The sequence below is a fragment of the Penaeus vannamei genome, chromosome 5, assembly GCF_042767895.1.
Source record: "Penaeus vannamei isolate JL-2024 chromosome 5, ASM4276789v1, whole genome shotgun sequence".
Classification (NCBI taxonomy): domain Eukaryota; kingdom Metazoa; phylum Arthropoda; class Malacostraca; order Decapoda; family Penaeidae; genus Penaeus; species Penaeus vannamei.
The window spans coordinates 27341379-27360319 of NC_091553.1; the positions used below are offsets into that span (position 1 = coordinate 27341379).

Sequence of the window (18941 nt, forward strand, 5' to 3'; positions counted from 1 at the left end):
AAATGCTAGATGTGCATTTTGTTTGGCATGAAGGCCGTTCCGTTGTCCCACCACAGAGAGTGAAAGGAAAACAAGAGGGACTTTGAAACTGCTCGGAGTGGAAAGGAGTGCGTTTGGATCTATGGGTTCTATGGAGAGGACATGCTAATGATTTTCCATTCCTTCGTCACGGTCCTCATTTAGGCTTACATTATTCACCGTTAACATCCGTTTTATCACGGGGAGTCGTGTTTTGGGCGCCTGCGAGTGGCATGGTGATAGCAGTGACTGGGAAGTGTCATCGTGGACAAGGGCACGGCAACTTGGGTACGGCCGTGGTGTTTGCTGTACGATATTTTGACCGGGTTGGTTAATGGTACAGCTGAGAGGCGCACATACATCAGTCTTTAGTAACTCATTTCAGTAACTGTTACGTAATGAGGAGTGTCTTCGAAGGAGGACATTCGCGCATGTTGCTTCTATGTTACACAATGTGAAAATTCCCTTTTCCCTCTTTTCCTTGGTTTTGCAATATCGCAAGGAATGCTGTTGCCAGAAAAGTAGTATTTAGCTAGTGCAAAATTTCTCCAAGAAAAACTGTGTAGTTGCTAAGAAGGAAAGCAGGCGAAGAAACCTTTTGACATTAACGTGGAGTAAACAAATAGTGTGATAAAGGGGTATTAATGATAGCAAGGTAGATAAGGACACACGAGGAAGAATAGCAAAACCACGCGGTCAGGCGAAAGGAGCATCACCGTGGAATTTGACGTGTACGCAGATGCCTTTTAAGTGTATTTAAACGAGAAAGCGCAGATGTGGAGGCGGGATCCATTTTCAGTAGCGTTATAGCAAGTAGCCCGTCGTGCTAATACTACGTAGCCACTTGCTGTGGCTTCTGATGTGTAACCCGGTGCTGCTCCAAACAGTTCCTCTATGAATGAACATGGTTTATTTTAACAGATTGTAGTATGACGTGTCGCAGTTGCCGATAAGATAAGGGAAACTTAAAACAAAGGTGCTACTTAGGGAGATCCAGTACCCAGGCCCCAGCTCCTAAATACCTGCGAACACACACAGTAAAGTGTACGCACTCAAACCAATCATTTACTCGCTTTCTTGCCTCATTTTCCCATGTGATGATTTTCACACGTGCGCAAGCACACACACACACACACACACACACACACACACACACACACACACACACACACACACACACACACACACACACACACACACACACACACACACACACGTACGCACGCACACATACGCGCACATACACACACACACATACACGCGCGGGCGCACACACACACACATACACGCGCGGGCGCACACACACACACACACACACACACACACACACACACACACACACACACACACACACACACACACACACACACACACACACACACACGTACATATACATACATATTTATACACATATTCACATATAAACAGATCTATACACAAACATGCAACTTCCATATACATATTGACATAGATATGTACACAGACTTGTACACGAACGAATACGCAGACTTATGCACAGACGCAAACACGGACACAAACACGCACATTCACGAACACCGCGTGCGCGCGCGAGCGCTTGTAAAGGCGCAGTGACGTGGATATGCCGCCGCGGATGTCGTAGTACCGCGGACGTGAAGTGTGGATGTACACGGAGCTGTTCCACTGCGCGGGTAGGTGGATATCGCTCTTTAAGCCTGTGTTCGCCGACAGTTTTGAATGATAGTGGCAGCATTTCTTTGGCAATAATAACACCGCTGGAGGTCTTTAAAGGCCGAAATCCTGGAGCACGGAAACTAACTGCCTTGGACATGTTCTGGAAGCTTATGCTTTTCGGAGCACGTACTTCTGAGCGCACAAACTCACTCACATAAATGTATACAAACTTGCATGCAAGCATATTGTAAACAAGCATATACGTATGTTATATAGGTTATCACTCACTCACACTCACACACACACACACACACACGCACATACACACACGCACATACACACACGCACATACACACACACACACACACACGCACATACACACACACGCACATACACACACACGCACATACACACACGCACATACACACACACGCACATACACACACACGCACATACACACACACACACGCACATACATACACACGCACATACATACATACACATACACATACTCACACGCACATACTCACGCACACACACATACGCACACACACACATACTCACACACACACACACATACTCACACACACACACACATACTCACACACACACATACTCACACACATACACATACTCACACACACATACACATACACACACATACACATACACACACACACACGCATACACACACACACGCATACACACACACACACACATCCACACATATATTGACACACACATACACACACATACACACACACACATACACACACACACACACACACACACATACTCACTCACACAGACACACACATACACACACACACATACACACACACACACACACACACACACATACACATACTCACACATACACATACTCACACATACTCATACTCACACATAAATGCACACACTCACTCACTCACACACACACACGCACACGCACACAGACACATTACACGACGCACGCGTACATAAAAGAGTAATAAAATGAACTATAATGATAATAACAGTATTGATAATCCGCATGTGTAAAGAAGCAGTTCCCGAAATGAATACACAGCTATAGTTATTACCTTAAGTGGAAAGAGAAACCGAAGAAAAAAAAAATGAAGGCAAAGATCCGCAACTCGGAGGCGCCATGTAAGTACAGATGGATCCTCTTATAGTTTGGTGAATTTTATACGACTTCATGTCTTGATACGTAAAGGGAGAGGGAGGGAGAGAGAGAGGGAGGGAGGGAGAAGGAGAGAAAGAGAGGGAGGGAGGAGACAGATTGGGGGAAGGAGAAGGAGAGAGAGAGAAGGGAGGAGAGGGAGAAGGAGAGAGAGGGGAGAGGAGAGAGGGAGGAGAAAGAGAGAGAGAGAGGGAGGAGAAAGAGAGAGAGAGAGAGACAAGGGGGGGGGGGGGAGAAGGAGAGAGAGGGGGGGGCAGAAGGAAAGAGGAGGGGGGGGAGAAGGAGAAAGAGAGGGAGGGGGAAGGAGAGAGAGAGCGATGGAAGGAGGGGGGGGAGAGAGAGAGTGAGGGAGGGGGGGGAGAAGGAGAGAGAGGGAGGGGCGAAGAAGGAGAGAGAGAGAGGGGGGGGGGAGGGAGAAGGAGTGAGAGAGAGAGAGAAGGGGGGAGGAGAAGGAGAGAGAGAGAGAGAGAAGAAAGAAAGAGGAGATAGAGATAGAGAGGGAGATGAAGGAGACAGGAGGAGAAAAAGAGAGAATGAGAGGGGGGAAAAGAGAAACAGGAAGAAAGAAAGAGAGGGGAGTAGGATTAAGAGGGGAGAAGGATTGAGAGAGAGAGTGAGGGTGGGAGAGAGAAAGAAAAGGAGAGAGGGAGAGAGAAAGAGAAGGAGAGAGAGAGAAAGAGAGGGAGAGAGAGAAAGAGAAGGAGAGAGGGAGAAAGAGAAGGAGAGACGGAGAGAGAGAGAAGAAAGAGAAGGGGGAGAGAGAAAGAGAAGGAGAGACGTAGAGAGAGAGAAAGAGAAGGAGGAGAGATGAAGAAGGAGAGGGGGAGAGAGAGAAAGAGAAAGAGAGAGGGAGAGAGAGAAAAAGAGAAGGAGAGAGGGAGAGAGAGAAAAAGAGAAGGAGAGAGGGACAGAGAGAGAAGGGGAAGGAGAGAGAGAGAGAGAAAGGGAGAGAAGGAGAAGGGGAGAGAGAGAGAGAAAGAGAAGGAGAAAGGGAGAGATAGAAAAAGAGAAGGAGAGAGAGGGGGAGAGGGAGAGAGAGAGAAAGAGACGGAGAGAGAGAGAGAGAGAGAAGAAGGAGAAGGGGAAGGAGAGAGAGAAAAAAAGGAGAAGGGGAAGGAGAGAGAGAGAGAGAAGGAGAAGGATAGAGAGAGAAGGAGAAGGAGAAGGATAGAGAGAGAGACGGAGAAGGAGAGAGAGAAAGAAGGAGAAGGATAGAGAGAGAGAGAGAGATAGGAGAAGGAGAGAGGGAGAGAGAGAGAGAGGAGAAAGATAGAGAGAGAGAAGGAGAGGGAGAGGGAGAGAGAGGAGAAGGAGAGAGAGAGAGAGAGGGGAGAAGAAGAGAGAGAGAGAGAGAGGAGAAGGAGAGAGAGAGAGAGGAGGAGAGAGCGAGAGAGGAGAAGGAGAGAGAGAGAGAGAGAAGAGGAGAGAAGGAGAGAGAGAGAGGACGAGGAGAAGGAGAGAGAGAGAGAGAAGGAGGAGGAGGAGGAGAGAGAAAGAGAGAAGGAGGAGGAGAACGAGAGAGAGAAGGAGGAGGAGAAGGAGACAGAGAGAGAGAAGAAGGAGAAGGATAAAGAGAGAGGGGAGAGAAGGAGAAGAAGAAGGGGGAGGGAGAGAGAGAGAGAGGGAGAAGAAGGAGAGAGAGAGAGAAGAAGGAGAGAGAGTAGAGGGTGAGAGAGAGAGAGAGAGAGATGAAGAAGGAGAAGAAGGAGAGATGAAGAAGGAGCAGGAGAGTGAGAGAGGAAGAAGGAGAAGGACAGTGAGAGAAGAAGGAGAAGGACAGCGAGAGAGGAAGGAGAGAGAGGGAGAGAGGAAGAAGGAGCAAAAAGGGAGAGAGGAAGGAGAGAGGGGGGGAGAGGAAGAAGGAGAGAGAGAGGGAGTGGAAGGAGAGAGAGGGGGAGTGGAAGAAGGGGAGAGAGGGAGAGTGGAAGAAGGGGAGAGAGAGAGAGAGAGGGAGAAGGAGAGAGAGAGAGAGTGGAGGAGAGAGGATAAGGAGGGGATAAGGAGGAGAGAGAGAGGGGGGGAAGGAGAGAGAGAGAGTGGGTGGAGAAGGAGGGAGAGAGAGAGTGGAGAAGGAGAGAGAGAGAGAGGGGGGGGGGGAGAAGGAGAGAGAGTGGGGGAGGGGAGAAGAGAGAGGGAGAGAAGGAGGGGGAGAAGTGAGAGAGAGAGAGAGAGGGGGGGGGGGAGAAGAGAGAGGGAGAGGGAGAGAGTGGGGGAGGGGAGAGAGAGAGAGAGAGGGAGGCGGGAGAGAGAGAGAGGGAGAGGAGGGGAGAAGAGAGAGAGAAGGAGGGGAGAAGAGAGAGGGGAGGGAGGGGAGAAGAGAGAGAGGGAGAGAAGGAAGGGAGAAGAGAGAGAGAGGAAAGGGGAGGGGAGAAGAGACAAGAGGGAGGGGAGAAGAGAGAGAGAGAGGGGGAGGGGAGAAGAGAGAGAGAGAGGGAGGAGAGAGGAGAGAGAGAGGAAAGGGGAGGGGAGAAGAGAGAGAGAGGAGAGGGAGGGGAGAAGAGAGAGAGGAGGGAGGGGAGAAGAGAGAGAGAGAGGGAGGGGAGAAGAGAGAGAGAGAGGGAGGGAGTGAAGAGAGAGAGAGAGGGAGTGGAGAAGAGAGAGAGGGGGGGGAGGGGAGAAGACAGAGAGAGGGACGGGAGAAGAGAGAGGGAGGGGAGAAGAGAGAGAGAGAGAGAGAGGGAGGGGAGAAGAGAGAGAGAGAGAGGGAGGGGAGAAAGAGAGAGGGAGGGGAGAGAGAGGAGAAAGAGAGAGAGAGGGGAGAAGAGTAGAGAGGGAGGGGAGAAAGAGAGAGAGGGGGGGAGGGGAGAAAGAGAGAGAGGGAGGGAGGGGAGAAAGAGAGAAAGAGGGAGGGAGGGGGAGAAAGAGAGAGAGAGGGGGGGAGAAAGAGAGAGAGAGAGAGGTAGGAGGGAGGGGAGAAGAGAGAGAGAGGGAGGGGGTAGAGAAAGAGAGAGAGGGAGGGGAGAAGAGAGAGAGAGAGAGGGGGGGAGGGGAGAAGAGAGAGAGAGAGGGGGGAGGGGAGAAGAGAGAGAGAGAGGGGAGGGAGGGAAGGGAGAAGAGAGAGTGAGAGAGGGAGGGAAGGAAGGGAGAAGAGAGCGAGAGAGGAGGGGAGGAGAGAAAGAGGGAGAGCGAAGAGAGAGAGAGAGAGAGAGAGAGAGAGAGAGAGAGAGTGGGAAAGAGAGAGAGAGGGAGAGTGGGAAAGAGAGAGAGAGAAAGAAAGAAAGAAAGAAAGAAAAGAGAGAGAGTGGGGGAGAGAGAGAGTGGAAGAGAGAGAGAGAGAGAGAGAGAGAGAGAGAGAGAGAGAGAGAGAGAGAGAGATGGAGGGGAGAGAGGGGGAGTGGAGAAGAGAGAGGGAGAGGGAGAGGGAGGGGAAAGAGAGAGAGAGGGGGGTAGATGAGAGAGAGAAAGGGAGGGGAGAAGGGAGAGAGGGAGAGGAGGAAAGGAGAAGAGAGAGAGGGGGGAGGGGAGAAGAGAGAGAGAGGGAGGGAGGGGAGAAGAGAGGGAGGGAGGGGAGAAGAGGGAGAGAGGAGGGAGGGGAGAGAGAGAGAGAGGGGGGGAGGGAGAAGAGAGAGAGAGAGGGAGGGAGGGAGAAGAGAGAGAGAGAGAGAGAGAGGGAGGGAGGGGAGAAGAGAGAGAGAGGGAGGGAGGGAGGGGAGAAGATAGGGGGAGAGGGAGGGAGGGAGAGAGAGAGAGAGAGAGAGAGAGAGGGAGGATGGGAGGGAGGGAGGGGAAAGAGAGAGAAAGGGAGGGAGGGGAGAGAGAGAGAGAGAGAGAGGGAGGGAGGGAGGGGAGAAAGAGAGAGAGAGAGAGAGAGGGAGGGAGGGGAGAAGAGAGAGAGAGGGAAGGGGGGAGAAAGAGAGAGAGGGGTGAGGGGAGGGGAGAAGAGAGAGAGAGGGAGGGGAGAAAGAGAGAGAGAGGGAGGGGAGAAAGAGAGAGACAGGGAGGGGAGAAGAGAGAACGGAGAGAGGAAGAGGGGAGAAGAGAGAAGAGAGAGAGAGGGAGGGGAGAGAGAGAGAGAGAGGAGGGGAAGAGAGAAAGACATAGAGAGAGAGAGAGTGGGAAAGAGAGAAAGAGAGAGTGGGAAAGAGAGAAAGAGAGAATGAGAGAGAGAGTGGGAAAGAGAGAAAGAGAGAGGGAGTGGGAAAGTGAGAAAGAGAGAGAGTGGGAAAGAGAGAGAGAGTGTGGGAAAGAGAGAGAGAGAGTGGGAAAGAGAGAGAGAGAGAGAATGGGAAAAAGAGAGAGAAAGAGAGAATGGGAAAGAGAGAGTGTGGGAAAGAGAGAGAGAGAGTGTGGGAAAGAGAGAGAGAGTGTGTGGGAAAGAGAGAGAGAGAGAGTGGGGGAGAGAGAGAGAGAGAGAGTGGGGGGAGAGAGAGGGAGAGTGGGGGAGAGAGAGATAAAGAGTAAGAGAGAGATAAAGAGAGGGAGGGATAGAGAGGGAAAGATAAAGGGAGGGAGGGATAGACAGAGAGAGAAAGAGAAAGGTAGGGAGGGATAGACAGAGAGGGATAAAGAAAGGAGAGAGAGAGAGAGAGAGCTTCCTCTGCTTTGATTGCATGCATTGCATAATTGATGGGAATAAATGTTGCAGTCCAACTTTATTGGTTTAAGTGATTAGAAACAATATAAGTGATAGCCATGACATTATACATAGAACAGCTGAGTGACAAGAGCATCAATTTTGTGAGTGAATTGTTATTAGTTATAATTTTTCATTTTTTAAGATTTTCTTTTGATTTTATTTGTATTATCTTTATTTTTTTCCCTTTTTTACATTTTTTAGATATTTTCTTTATTAGACTGGTGTTGCTGCAGCTACAATTATAACTGCATCTCTCCTATTACTTTTACTTCTACTTCTGGATCTACTACTACTATTACTGCTACTGCTGCTACCACTGCTACTACTACTATTGCTGCTGTTGGTTCAACTACTGTTATTACTTTTTTACTACTACTATTATTACTGCTGCAACAACCACTACTACTAGTACAGTTCTACTACTATTGCTTCTACGTCTGCTACTACTACTGCTACTACTGCTACTACTACTACTGCTACTACTACTACTGCTACTACTACTACTGCTACTACTACTACTACTATTACTACTACTGCTACTACTACTACTGCTGCTGCTGCTGCTGCTGCTGCTGCTGCTGCTACTGCTAGTTATTACTGCTGTTACTACTGCTACTGTTGCTGCTACTGCTACTACTACTGCTCTTACTATATAATAGTAATATTAGTGGTACTACTACAATTACTACTACTATTACTGTTGGTAATAATGATAGTGTTCCTATTATTAGTCCTATTATAATGTTACTGATGCAGTTGATAGTACTACAACTGCTTTTATTTCTGCTTGTGCTACTTTTTCTTTTGCCATAACAGTTAATATTGCTACTGGCATTGTCATTGCCAATGTAACTGTTCCTACTGAAACTACTGTTGCAAATATAATTAATTGTATTATCTGGGGATTCTCTTTTTTATTGTGATTGTTATCATTAATATTTTTTCATATTTTCATTATTCTTTTATTATTTTTATTATCATTTATTTAAGCCATATTATTATTTTGTTTGTAGTGGTATTTTTATACTATATTTTTATCAATATCAAGATAAAAGTGATAGATGTTGAGATATTTAATTTCTGTTTGAAGTCTTGGTTGTTAAGGGTTAAAGTAATTGTTTTTAAAAATCAGACTTTGCCCATTAATGTCATTTCATCTTCATGGTATTGAAGGAAAACAATGAAGATATTAATTGTGAACATTCCTTGTTTACAAAACTGAAATTGAGATATATGTTATGGTGATATGATAGCTGTGTTATAAAAGTAGTAAAGTGAGGAGTGATAGTAACATACTGTGATCTACTTTGTGGTGTTGATTCCAAGGGTAACTGAATTCCATTATTATCATATTTTTATTATTGTTATTACCATCATCATTATCATTGTAATCATTACTATTGTCATTATTATTGTTGTTCTTATCACAGTTGCTAAAATTACAAGACCCTTATTGTCACTGATTTTATTATTGATTTATTATTATTATTATTGTGACAATAATGGTAATGAAGCTTTTGATACTCACACTACTAATAGAAATATATATTTTTTTTATTATTTATCATTCTTATTTTGTAACATCGCCTTTTTAAAATAGATTTTTATTATATATATATATATATGTATATAATTTAAGAACTACCTCTGCTCTTATATTGCTGCCATTCCTTTTATGACTAACCTATTTTTCTTTGTATTATCACTAGTTGGTTTTCAGTATCATTGCTATTTGTAACATTTTTTTATCATTCTGTTATCAGTATTATTACTGTTATTTGCCATTTTATTTTGTTGGTACTCTTATGTTATTGTTATTATTTTTGTTACTGTTATTTTTTATTACATTATTGCTACTACTACTTCTACAGTTACTATTACTACCACTACTGCTATTATTACTACTGCTTCTACTACTATCTGTTACTGTTATTACTTTTATTATTCTGATTACTATTACTGTCATTGTTCTTATTATTGATATTATGATTTATGAATATAATTATAATAACAAGTTATTTTTGTTATTAGCTATTATTATGGTGATTGTTGTTATTATTGTTATTATTATTATTATTATTATTATTGTTATCATTAGCTACTACTAAAATTTTTACTATTAATTATTACTACTATTATTATTACGACTTCTAAACTACTATAGCTACTATTAATATTACTTCTAAACTACTATTACTACCACTACTACTTGCCACCACCACCACTGTTACTACTATTATTAGTTTTACTATGACTATTACTATTATTAGTACCTTTGAAATAACAGAAGTACATCTGTTTCACTTCTAGTTTTTTTTAATATTACAATGATGATGACAATAGCAATTATGATAATAGGTTTGATGATAATGATGTTAGTTCTGAATATTGCTGATATTACATTTTATTATTAGTATAGATGGTGTCATCATTTTCATTAGTCATAATTATCTAAATCACATGTTATTGTATTTGGGGTTATCATTATCGGTGTTATTTTTATATTGTTATTGATGGTATTTATTGCTAGTTATTATATTAGTATTGTTGTTATTAATATTGTTTTTTTTCATAAATCTTTTATTTTATTTTATTGCTTCTGTTATCATTTTTATTTGTATTATTATTGTTATTGTTATTATTATTATTATTATTATCGTTATTATTATTGTTGTGATAATTTTATTCCTGTTGTCATTCTTGGTTTTGTAATTGTAATTATGATAATGATTGTTATTATTATTACAGTTATTGTTATTATTGTTGTTATTATCATATTTATTTTATTTCGATGCTGTAATTATTGGTTATTATGATAATGATTGTTATCACAATTATTGTTATTATTATTATTGCTGTCTATTATTATTTGTTATTGATGCATGTTTGTTATTGTCTGTTTTTTTTATTACTCATAAGATTACTAGTGGCATTTTGGCTATGATTTTTTTATATTTATGATATCAATATAATTGGGTGGAAGGAAATTATATCTTTCTGGACTGATATTAATGATGAAAGTGACAGAAACAGGTATGATAATGCAGTGATCTTGAAAAAGGTATTGGTGAATATAATAAGATTTTTTTGTGTTTGTGAACTTTTTATTCATTCATGGTAATGACTGTTGTTTAAAAGATGATAATAGTGATGAATTTTGAAAGATTTATTTGTATTTTTGTCACTTATTACAGCTGCAGTAGTAGTAATTATGCTGATAGTAATAAGGATAACTGTTATGATAATTATAGTAACAATATGGTATTGATAACAATGATGTTGAACAAGTATGAATAGAGGAATGGCCATTGATATAAATATTTATGTGTGTGTTTTTGTATACATACACAAACATACATGTATATATATATATAATACATATGCACACATACATATACCTATACATATGTATACATATATGCATATGTGTGTGTGTGTCTGTCGATATTTGTATATAAATGGATATAGGTATATATATATATTTATAAATATAAATGTATATATAGATGGATAGATAGATATAGATATATAGATGTGTATATATATATATATATTATATTTATATTTACACAGTATTCATAATTATATATATATATATATATATTTACACATTCATATGTATATATATACATTATATATTTATATATATATATATATATATATATATATATATATATATTACACATTTTTATAATTTATATTTATCTATCTATCTATCTATATATATTTGTATGTATGTATATATATACATACATACATACACATATATATATATATGTATATATATACATACATACATATATATATATATGTATATATATATATATATATATATATATATATATATATTTAACACTTGCATGTATTCATAATGTATTTATATATGATATGTATATGTGTGTGTGTTTGTGTGTTTTTAATTGAGACACTAAGCTATATTACTGAAGACATGATACAGGATATAAAAAATATTATTGACATAAATAATTTCAGTGTCATTTTCAAATATTATTATATACATTATTACTAGTAGTATTGTTATTTTCTTAGTGGATAACAAAGAAAATTGTTATGAAACTGCCATGTTTATCATTGCTGTTATTATTATTATTATTATTATTATTATTATTACCTTTATTATTAATATCACCATCATTATAAGTGTTAATGTTTTTGATATTTTCATTATCATTATTTACGTTCTTATTATTGTTACTATTATTGCTGTTGGTATTATGATTAGACTCCTCTGAATATTATTTTTATTGATTTTATTATTATCATCATGATCATCATTAATCTGTGTTGTTATTGTTCTTGTTGTTATTTTCGTTGTTGTTATTTATTTTCATTGTTATTATTTTTATTGTTTTATTTACTTATTATTATTAGTAGTAGTAGTATCAACATTATTGCAGTCATTGGTATTGTCATTATTACTGTTCTTATTGTTATTTTGAGAATCATGATTTTGTTATATTCTTATTGTTATATTAATATTGTTGTTGTATTATCATTATTATTTTTATTATTACTATTAATATTATTGTTACTATTACTGTCATTGTTATTATGTCATTGTTATTTTTATGTTATTATTGTCCTTATCATCATCATCATTGTTTTAATAATAATGATAAGAGTTGTTTTTGTTGTTTAATCTTTATTTTTTATTATGAATATTATCATTGTTATGTCATTTTTGTTATTGTTATTGTCATTGCTATAATTATTGTTGCTATTACTACTGGTACTACTGCTACTACTATTATTACTATTACTATGTTTGTGTTATTGTTTCAATACTAATGATATATGTTTGTACAAACAGTTATTCATTATTATTGTTATTATTATCATCCTCAGTATCATTATTATGTCATTAGTTTAGTGTTAATATTGGTATCATTCACATCATCTGAATTACCGCCATCATCATCACTGCTATCATTTAATGAATGAATTCGGTGGAAGATACTGCCTATGACATTATGATTTTCCATTGTTATGTATATATTTATTTATTTATTGCGATTGTCACTACCGATGCCACCGCCGACATTGTTATTATTACAACTAGACTTACAATCAACCGTTATTCGTTGCCGCCTTCGCTACTGTTTTTGTGGACACTTGATCTGCACCGCTTTTTAATCACGACGGATGCGTTATATTGACATCGGCGTCGAAAATAGAAAGGGAAAATGATACTTGACATTTCGATATTACTGGTGTAACGCTATTATATTTATGCGCTCTCGTTCCCTTCGAATATTCACGATATTTCTACCACACGTTCACATATTTATGATGTCAGATTGTGGCGTCCGTGGCATTAGTATAGACGTAGAGCAACAAGTTGTTAGAAAAGCTGTAAATATGCAATGGAAATATGCATTATTTTCTATTGTCACATGAAAGAGAATGAGAGTGAGAGTGAGAGAAGGCGGCAAAAAAGAGAGTGAGAGCAAAAGCACAAGCCAGACCGAGAAAGCAAGAAAAAGCGCTGTAAAAAAAAAGAGAGAAAAAAAATCGCACTTACCATTAACACATCAAAGAACGCATTCACACAAACATCCTCGCTCACGCACATTGTATTTTAGGAAAGGTTTATTTTAAGCCCAGGCAGCTGCTTTGTAGTATCGTGCGTGAGCGTGTTTGAGGCCCGCGCAGCACGTGGTCAGCCGCCATTATTACTTGGGAGTATTTTTTTTCTCGTGTTTGTTGTGCGCGCTGTGTGGGTCAGGCACGTGACAAGACGTCGATAGTCACGTGTAAATCATGACTCCGCAACACCTTGTCGTTGGGTAATTTTAGCGTGTGTTTTTTCTTTTCTCTTTCTTTTTCGTCTTTTCTTCTCTCGTACTCTGCTATGTTAGACTTACGCTATCGCTTGTGTGTTGTTTATCTGTCTTTTTTATTTTTAATGTTTTATTATTATTATTATTTTATTTTTGTGTGAGTTCATTCGGTCTGTGTACAAGAATGCCTTGGCCCGAAAGACACGTTAGCTGTTCCCTGGAGTTACGCAGATATAAACACTGATGTTTAAGAGTAGAGCGGTGAAGAATGTATGAATATAAACGTGTTATGTGTCAACCTCATTATTATATAATTGCAGTGAATAAAGTACATAATAAGAGCCAAGATATTGCGTAGCGTAATAATTAGCTTAGTCCCATTTAGTAAATGATGCCGTTGAAGGAGACGCCGCGTTTGATAAATATAAGTAATGTTGTATGTAAGTGTTCAACTTTATAATAAGGCGGATTGAAATTCATATGCGTAGATTATTTCGATTTTTTAAAATGAATCTTGATGTTTCCGTGCAAATAACGACACGGAATTTCTAATGTTATTTCTGTCACATAAAAAAGCCACAGATTTTTTTGCTCGCATAACTTTTGTTTACAAAGGCTAGAGTGTTAACAAATGCTTTCCTTACGTAGAGGAATCTGTTCGAAAACCCGTGATATCTTAGCATTTTTACAAAAGGAATCGACCATGATAGTTTCGTAGCGATCAACAGAATTATCAAATATTGGTTGGTATCCTTCAAAACATAGTGGGTAACATGTAGGCCGGTAACACTATCTTTACACTGTGCAGCATGGCAGGAAATTGTAGCGGCTCGAAGTATAGGACCCTGCATTTTGGTAGATTTAAAATGTGGTCTCGGTGCACATAACCCCGTATGTTGACGAGGTCAGTGTGCCGTTTCACTACCTCGCTGCCTATGTGACTCCAGAGGGAGGTCACTCTGTTAGCAAGATGGTCCACTAAGGTAGGGCGTATGTATGTACTAACACATGTGCATGTATTTGTGTGTGTGTGTGTGAGTGAGTGTATTAAAGCGAGATAGAGGGAGAGAGAAGAGGAAAAGACAGATGAAGATAAGAGAGAGAGGGATACGCACACATAGACAATATACATACTATGTGTATACCTATTTTCATTTCGTTAATTTCTTTATATCTACACAAAGTGGGAAAAAATGTCAGTACAGTGATGGCACTTTAACCTGCAGAGCAATTCCCATATAACTCTTAAGTGTTGGCAAAGGTAATTGAGTTTATAGTAGCATGCGTGACACATTGCGTTGGCATAGGTGACATTTTGATGGTTCGGTTGATGCGTCATGTGTTAAGAAAAAAGAAGACGAAAAAAAACGACTGCTGCATCTGGTCGTGATTTGCTTTTGTCAGAAGAATGCGCACCTTGAAGGGACGACCCCCCCCCCACCACCACCACCACCCCCGCCATATGCGTTACTATGTGGGCGTGTTTGAATGCTTTGTTATGGTGCGGGTTTTGAGAGTTGGAAGTTGATTGTGGATTGTGTGATTTTTTTTTTTTTTTCGTATGCTTTTTTTTCTCCTTTGCTCTTGTTTTAGGGAAGAATTGTTCTTTTTTATGTTCGGATGGAGGTTTGAAGTTGATCGTATCTGTTTACGTGTTTTGTTTCTTATGTTTTAGATCTTTATTATGTTTTTCCGTTTTACTCTAGTTTTAATGGCGATTTTTTTTCTATCTGGCGTATTTCCTGAGTGCATGGTCGGATGGAGGTTGAAGTTGATCGTGTCTTGTTTCCGTGCTTTTTTTGTCACGTTTTTGTTTGTGTTTTGTTTTCCTCTCATATTTTGTTCTTGTTTTAGGGAAGAATTGCTCTCTTATTTGGCGTGTTCCTTGAGTTCATGTTCGGATGGAGTTTGTCGTGTTTTTCTTGACTTGTTTGTTCTGTAGAGAGGAATCGCTTTGATTTGGCGCTTTGTTTGAATTCCTGTTTGGGTGAAGGTTTGCGTTTTGCTTGTTTTTTCTGGAGTGAAAATTTGTTTTTATTTGATCAGTATTTATGCTGATGTTAAGTGTTGGTGATATTTATTTTGGTGTGCGTCGTACCGTTTTTTATTTTCTTTCACTTGACTGCTTTTAGTTCTTAATGATGTAAATTTCCTATAAGTAAACCCTGTTGCTGGCTTTATGATCCATTTAAGAGTATTAAATCTTCTTTGAAGCTTCTCCGAAATATATATGTATATATATATATTTATTTATTTATTTATACATATAAATGGGTAGACATCAAAGTGATGAATCAGAATGAACCTCTGACACGGGAAGATGGCGGCTGTAGTGCAGAGTAGGCAAGAATGGACTTTATGCAATTGAATGTATTGCAATGGGATCCGTGCATATGTAAAACAGTAAGGTGGGAGTGGGAAAGGTAGAATACTTTGCATTGATGTGACGTTGATATTATTCACGGAGGAAACATGGACGTTTGAGCAGACGATGAAAAGGATATATGTTCAGCAGAATAATGCTCAAGAAAGTGGAAGCGGGACTCTTAACATGGTGTGGATGAGACACTTCTGTGGAACATGTGGATGGATGCCCAGAATGTGGACGAGTGGAGGAGAATCTTACTTTATTTTTGCTATAAACACTGTGAAGGATAATGTAAGGAAAAACATGCGCATAAAGGCTTGCGGTCAGGATGTTGCGGTGATAGGTGTTGTCAGCAGGATGGGATGAGGTCATTGGGCAGTGACGTTGGCAGGCACTGTTTGTAGAGAGAGATTTCGACTTTTTTGTTATTGTTACCATCAGTGTATTTAGTCCCTGTTGTTTTCGTTATGATTATTGTTTTTGTTTCCTCCCCGCTTTCTTCATTCGTTATTGTATTCCTTACAGACGCCGCGTTAATTTTGAAGAATTGTGATAGGTCGCGTAGGATTTAGAGAAAAATTAAGGCTCGAGAAAGTAAGACACAGCGAAAGGGAAAGGACCTCGGGTGAAATGCTCAAGCGAAATGCGTTAAATGCAAGCTCGCCAAGCGGATCCCGAGGCCGCACGTGCACACATACGCCTTTTGGATGTTTGTATGAAAGATTTTTAGGCGCGTGGATGATGCATGGGCGGAATTAAATGTCGCAGCTGTTGAAAGGCGTATGTGAACGAGCATGAACGATTTTACAATATTATATATGGAACTGATGCTTCGGTAGTTGGAACTTCCGAAGTATTGAATTGCACACACACGCACACACACACACACACACACACACACACACACACACACACACACACACACACACACACACATACACACACACACACACACACACACACACACACACACACACACACGCACCCGAGTTTCTAGCGTCAACCCAGTCCACACAGGAAGGTATAGAAAACACTATTGGCGTAATTTACTCGGCGTTGACAAGAGGCGCCCCCATGACACATTACACAAGAGAATCAGAGTGAACGTGGGTACGACTCGACACAAAGGGATCGGCGTTGCGTCATCGGATGAGACCGTTCTTCGAAGGGAAGTTAAAAGTGCACGAGAGCGTCTTGCTAGGGGCGAGATGTTTATTTGCAAAGTGAGACTTATTCCGTGAATTTACGAAATGGAATTGGATGTAACGTTTATCTGGATGAAGTAGAAGTGGACTTAGAGGAATTTATACACTGTATATGTGTAATGTGTATGTGCGCGCTCACGTGTGTATGACTATATTAATATACACATAAATAAATGTATACATGTATATATATACATATGTATCTATATTATATATTCATACATATACATACACATATGTGTATGGTATATATGTATATATGTGTGTGCATATATATATTTTTTTTATTATATATATTATTTATATATATATATATATATATATATATATGTGTGTGTGTGTGTGTGTGTGTGTGTGTGTGTATGTGTGTGTGTGTGAGTGTGTGAAAATATGAAAGTATACATGTGTATATATATATGTATATATATATATATGTATATATATATATTCATACATGTACAAAGATATATATTTATGTGTCTATAATATATATATATATATATATATATATATATAAATATATGAAAGGTTAAGAGAAAGAAATTATATCCTGTGAGATCAGCAAATCTCTGTAAGTCTATTTGCATGCGAGTCTAACTAATTTTTAGAGGTATTGGGTTTACGTCCTGAGAAATACTGCATTACCACTTCATATAGATTTAGATGCAGATGAGCTTTTCACGTGTCACATTTCTTTAGATATATTTATTGAGTGACATATGCGTGGGTTTGTCTGTATGTATTTCGTGTATTAGTTTCACTTTTCGATTGATGGACCCGGATAATTTAATCGACGTAATAAACATATGTGCTTTTTACCGAAATTTACTCCCCCCCCCCCCCTTCATCAGCAAGACCTCGTATGCAGCTGTTGTCCATAATCGCACAAATTACTCACGATTTTTTTTTTTTTTTTTTTTTTATGCACATCAATTCAATGTGAGAAATGAAGAAAAAATAAATAAATAAAAACAGTCACACGAAATTTGCTGGCTTTACATGACAGAAGTTCGTGAATAAACAAACAAGTTCACCGACGTAATGTAGCACTGCATGGGAGGGCAATTGGTCTCGGTTTAGACAAGTATTTGACGTATTCTGCTCCGTGATTTTTTCCTCTTTGCAACGGGTGGCGGCGGGACGAACGCAAGTTGAACTGGACTCGAAATATACGTGGATATCAAGCGCAGTCGCTCTCTCTCTCTCTCTCTCTCTATCTATCTATCTATCTATCTCTCTCCCTCTCCCTCTCCCTCTCCCTCTCCCTCTCCCTCTCCCTCTCTCCCTCTCCCTCTCTCCCTCCCCCTCCCCCCCCCCCGCCCTTCCTTGTAGTAGCGCATGAGTAATATACCTTGGTGGACATTAGGGTGGAGCGAAAGGGAGCTGACGGGTAGGGAAGGGTAAGGAGAAGGGTAGGGAGAGAGGAAGGGGTATGGGTAGGGAGAGAGGAAAGGGTATGGGTAGGAAGAGAGGGAGGGATAGCGGTAGGGAGAGGAGGGATAAGGAACAGGGGGCCAGGGAGGGTTAGCGCTAGGGAGAGAGGGGATAGGGACGGCGGGCAGAGGGAGGGGACAGGGAAAGGGGCAGGAAGAGAGGAATGGGGTACGGATCGGAGGTAAGAATAAGGGGCAAGGGCGAGGGTAGGAGAGGCCATGTATAAGGGTGGTAGTAGAAGGACGAGAGGCCAAGAAAAAGGGTTTGGCTCACAGGAAGGAGAGAGACCTGGGATAAGGGGATGGCCAGGGACAGGGAGAGGAAGAGGAGGAGGGGGAGGAGAGACCACAGTAGACCCCCCCCTACTACCCCCAAATAGACACCTCCTCCTGCATCTGTCAAAGCGGTCGGCCACGGCCTCTGGTCTCGGGTCTTGCTTGGCTTGGCTTCGTCGGTGGTGTTTTTTTTTTCTTTCTTTCTCTTGTCTTTTCTTTCTTTCTTTTTCTTTTTTCTTTCTTTTCTTTCTTTTTTCTTTTCTTTTCTTTTCTTTTCTTTTCTTTTCTTTTCTTTTCTTTTCTTTTTTTTTCTTTTCTTTTCTTTTCTTTTCTTTTCTTTTCTTTTCTTTTCATCATTGCGATACCCTTTACGCCCTCCGCGACGCCCTTTTACTTAGGAATATTTATTAATTATTATTCTTTATCTT

General features: G+C 40.1%; 1 protein-coding gene across 1 annotated transcript in view; it reads left to right on the top strand.

The window, feature by feature from the left end:
• Nucleotides 1-18941, top strand: part of LOC113826608 (protogenin) — a gene marked incomplete at its 3' end in the record, with an annotated part of 144988 nt that overhangs the window by 471 nt on the left and 125576 nt on the right.